General features: G+C 46.9%; 1 pseudogene; it reads left to right on the top strand.

The window, feature by feature from the left end:
* Window positions 1-456: 456 nt before the first annotated feature.
* LOC131488656 (large ribosomal subunit protein eL29-like) lies at window positions 457-3,293 on the top strand (annotated as a pseudogene).
* Window positions 3,294-4,966: the final 1,673 nt, after the last annotated feature.

The raw sequence follows: 4,966 nt of genomic DNA, 5'->3' as shown, positions 1-4,966 counted from the left end.
ATGCCTTGATGTGGTCCAGGTCTTTACGGTGGGGAAGAGAGAAAGACTTGCAGAGAATAAAAGGGGGCCGTTCCGGAGTCCAGCCAGCTCGTCTCCCGTGGGCCTTGTTCTGCCTCCAGGAAAACCTCTAACATCTGTTACACGCATCACTTACATTGCCACAGAGCCCCGGTACCGCTCTCGCATACACGCGACCACGGGAAACTGGCTTTATTAATTAGAGTGCTTGCCCATTGGAACTATTTGCTCCCATTCATAATTCATCGACATCCTTGCTAAATAAATATTGGGGCATTCACTCATCCCAAGCAATTATCTAAAAGAAGCTACATCCATCACAAGGGTTCATAAACTGGGAGACTAGAGTATGAAACATTCTGATTAAAGGAAGCCTACTTTGAATGGCAGGTGTGCCCATTCTCATCCATATGCGTTAAGTACTTACCAATACCGGAAATGAGGTGCCAGCTGGGACGACACATTGGGACACAGCAGCAGGCCCTCCCTGGCGGAACGCAGCTGGCACGGTGGTACATTCAGAAGCTCCTGTCACCTGTGATCAGTGAACAGCAGAGGTTCTGGGTGTCCGCACTGAGGCGCTTTCATTCTTCCCCTTGCGCCTTGGGGGAGAACAAGCCTGGGGTGCTGGCTGCGTGCCTGGGCGACTCAGCCCTCTTGTCTTTGTCATAGATGGATACCAGGGTTCCACGAACCGCTCCCTCGACTTGGACACCCAGCAGCCACGCTGGCCCGCTCTCAACACTCACTGAAAGTCAGGCAAGGTTGAAAATCAGGCTCAGCACGTATTCCAGGATATCAGAGATCAGAGGGTCTGCACAGGAGATTTCTGCCTCCTTCCAGCTCTCAGAGCCTTGAAGGAAACCTTTGCACCAGCCTGGCCCTCTTCCTTCTTTCTGCTCTGAATGGCATGTCGTTAGGGCTTCCTCTAGGGCTTGAGTTGGCCCCTGAGCTACATCAATTATGCATGGAAACAGGCAGTTTCTTGCCCTTCTTTCGCTCTTGCAGGGTTACAGCAGCCTTCCACGTGAGGTCCGTGCCTTCTTGGGTATTGTAACAAGATCCTCCGGTTGACTTGATGTAGAGGCTCGGGCAGCTGTCCAAATGGCTTCTTTGTACAATCTCCTTCCTGCTTTTATCCCTATGAAAATGGCCTGCTTATCATGATCCTCGAAAACATTATTGATTCTGGTACAGGTCTATGCACAAATATCCATGCCACAGTCGGTCCTGGAAACTGTTTTAGAAACCTCAGCTTCCCGCCGAACTGTTGCCTTCTCTGGTTCCACCATTTACTAACGGATTGATACAACCTCCATAATTAAGTCCTGATGTTCCGGAACACATTGCTCCTCCCCACGGCCTGATATTGTACCATACATTGAGGGGGGCTGGGGGAAGATGAGGAATGAAACATTCCATATTCTTAAACATCATATAAAAAACTCAAGTTTGTTTCTAACATTTCACAGGACCCTAAAAGCAAGTTACTTTCTGTTTCCTGGTTTGAGCAAAGTGGTTTTGAGCCTCTGGGGCCAGCTCTTGGGGAGGCGTGGGACGATCGCTGCTTGAGAAGTTCGTGACAATGAATGTCGATAATGAGGGTTTGAGAAGTCAGCACCGTTCTAATGAACTTGTGTGAAGGGTTTTTCAGAATAGAGGCTGACACGCAGGCACCAGGTGCGGCCATTACTAGTCTGTTACTGGCTCCACATTGGAAGGCCCACGTCGTTTGGCTTCCCACCTTGAACAGCAAAATAATACGGTCTGCCTGCCGCCTGCTTGTCACGATGGATGGTGGAACACTTGCTTGGCCCTTGGAAATTTTGTATAAGATTCATTCTGAGGATTGAGCGGCTTTATGTGTTTTATTTGTTTAAAAGGACATAGAATTGGAACATCACTTCTAAGAGTGTGCTTACCAGTCGAGCACAGCAGCAAATTGTCAGTCACAATTAACGTCAGTGAAGGAATGATTACTGAATCTTTTCTGATGCGCTGTGTCGCGTGACACAGCAGCGTCGCACGGCTAAATGACAAAACAGCAGGTCGCTCTCGTAAAGTGAAGCGTGCGCTGTTACTCTCCATTCTGAGAGCAGCTATCGCCTCCTCAGGAGGCTTTTTTCTGGAGAAAATAACAAGTCCAGCCCGTGTGAGGGTCTCTGTCCGCCTTCAGAATTTCCAACAGCCTCTTCCAGAGAAAGAAATAGAACATTCATATTAGCAATGGTTTCTTTTTTTTGAGAAATGTGTATTTTTGAGAAAGGGCGTCTTTCAGATTCCAGAAGATGGCCTACTGCTTTGTGATGAGTCATCGCGAGGTGCCAAGTGCCTGCATAGCATGATTCAAAGTAATGTCAGCAAAATAAAATTATTATAATGATAACACCTTGAACTCATATAACACTTATTATGAAGAGTATAGAGACGGTCATATAATCACATTTACTTGTAAAGCCTCTGAAAGTCAGCGGGATGCTATATTCCAAAAGACAACGATACAAAGAAATGTTATGTAATTCCAAACTTGGCAATAAGTTGAAGGTAGACTCATACTTCCTATCTCCTACAAAATGACTCTCCATCAATAATTGTTTACAAAATACTGGTGTGGAAAAAAATGATGAGTTTTTCTAGTCAGGAAGTTGTTCCTTCCTCCTCTGTCTTTCCTCCATTCTGTCTCTGCCTTCCGTGAACATCTGCTGCAGTTATTTATTCATTCAGCAAGTATTTATTGAACACCTACTGCATGCCCTACATTGTACCAGGTCCTGGGGAAAATTTCCTCTTTCTCTTCTGGTCCCAGACACGTTGGGAGCCACCAGCTTCAGTGCCGACACAATCAAGTCCAAGAACCACACCGTGTGCACCTAGTCATGAAAATGGCACAGAAATGGCACCAAGAAACCTCATCACAAAGATAATAAATCTCCAAAGAGGGTGAACTCCACGTTCCTGAGGAACATGTGCTTTACCAAGAATGCAAGAAGGGCCCAAACTAGATGTAGGCAGGCACAGCCCAGGCCATCAGGACCGTCTTCAAGCCCAACGAGATCAAGCCCAAGATCCCAAAGGGTGGCAGCCGAAAGCTTAATCGACTTGCCTGCATGACTCATCCCAAGCTCAGGAAATGTGCCCGTGCCCGTCTTGCCAAGGGTCTCGGGCTCCGTTGGCCAGAGGCCAAGGCCAAGTCTCAAACCAAGTCCCGGGCTGTAGCTCCAGCTCCAGCTCAGGCTGCCAGAGATGCCCAGGGCCCTACGAAGGCTCCGGTGTAGAAACTTAAGTAGGCTGATATGAGGATAGAAGTACTAGTGTGACCCTGAGATCTGTCGAAGAAGAAAAAATAGAGGAAAAAATGTCTACATCAATGAGGTGGTATCACAGGCGAGATCTATCGATCTATCTATCTATCTATCTATCCATCTATCCATCTATCTCTATGTAGAGAGAATATTAGATGTTAACAATTGCCATTGAAAAAAGAAGCAGCAGGAAAAGGGGTAAGGAGGCCAAGGTGGGAATAATTAATAATGTGATAACTTTACAATAGGCTCTTGGCAGAGGGACCCCTCGGACCATGAAGCCAGGCACGGGGATGGCCACAGGGTGAAGAAAGCATGTTGGGCAGGTCTTTGCTGTGGAGCAGGCATGGTCCGGGGTGGGAGAGGCATCAGGGAGAATGGCCGGCGTGTTAATGGATGACAATGGCAGACACACACCGTGGATTTGCTCTCTGAAAGCCTATACAGCCCTTTCGCCTTCTTCCGCCGTAATGGCTGGGGAAGCCAAATCCTTACTAGCTCTGCCCTCTTGCAATTGGGATAGTCACATGGCCCGGTTCTGGCCGGCAGGGGGCAAGCAGAAGTCCCCGAAGAAGGCTTCCCTTTCCAAAGAAGAAGACAAACGTAGCTGGAGAACGCCCACCACCCTTCCCCACCTGCCCCCCAGAACATCGGTGTGGCGCCTGGAGGCTCCACGGGGAACTTGCCATCTTGAAGATGAGAAACAGAGGTCCTAGGAGAAGGGAGGGGAGAGATGTCGTGTCCCGATGACACTGCGTGCAGCTTCCCACCCTGGACCACAGATTCCATATTTCTATGGGAGAAAAATAACTCCCTATTAGGAAAAAAATAAGGGACTAATTTCACGGCTATTCATTAGCAATGGCCTGAACAAACCAGGATCTTTTCTACTGCAGTGAAAGCCTTAGCCAGGATCTGAGCAAGAGGGGGTCAGGAGAAGCTAGTCTTCCCAGAGAGGATGACGTGGGAGCTGGGTCCCTGAAATAGAAAAGACTTTTCTACGTGCAGAACCAGGGACCCTGGTGGGACATGTCTCCATCTGGTGACCGACATCATCCTTGTATCACTCTGACAGGGGAGCACTTCTCAAAGGAAGGTGAGATTTACTGGGGATCCCCAAGAACTTTTGTTTGTGTGGGTTATAACTATGGACATTTGTGATATTAGACTTTAAACTCATTAATATATTTAGTTATTAAATTTTAAAAGGGGCATCTTAGGTGCTCAGTCAGTTGAGCTGAGCATCTGACTCTTGATTTCGACTCAGGTCATGATCTCATGGTTCATGGGTTCAAGCCCCACATCTGGCTCTGCGCTGGCTCTCTTTTCTCTCTCTCTCCCTCCCCTGCTCACTTGCTCTCTCAAAATAAATAAATAAACCTTAAAATTTTTTTATAAATAATAATAACAAAACCATTATATGCTCAGGAAAACAACATCTCTGTATGAAAATAACCGTATTTTCCAACAAGTGAAAAAGTGAGAAGCATGGCATTGGTTTGCATTTTGCAAATCTCTCTAATGTCTGCCTTAACAGAAGATATCTGCTTTTGCATTCAATCTGTTGTAAGCTATTGTTTTGGCTTAGGTATAGGAGAAAAAAATCTGGCCTCACACAGATATGAGGTTTGAGAAGGAAGGAGTAT

The sequence above is a fragment of the Neofelis nebulosa genome, chromosome 1, assembly GCF_028018385.1.
Source record: "Neofelis nebulosa isolate mNeoNeb1 chromosome 1, mNeoNeb1.pri, whole genome shotgun sequence".
NCBI classification, from domain to species: Eukaryota; Metazoa; Chordata; class Mammalia; order Carnivora; family Felidae; genus Neofelis; species Neofelis nebulosa.
This window is presented reverse-complemented; position numbering and strand designations above follow the sequence as displayed.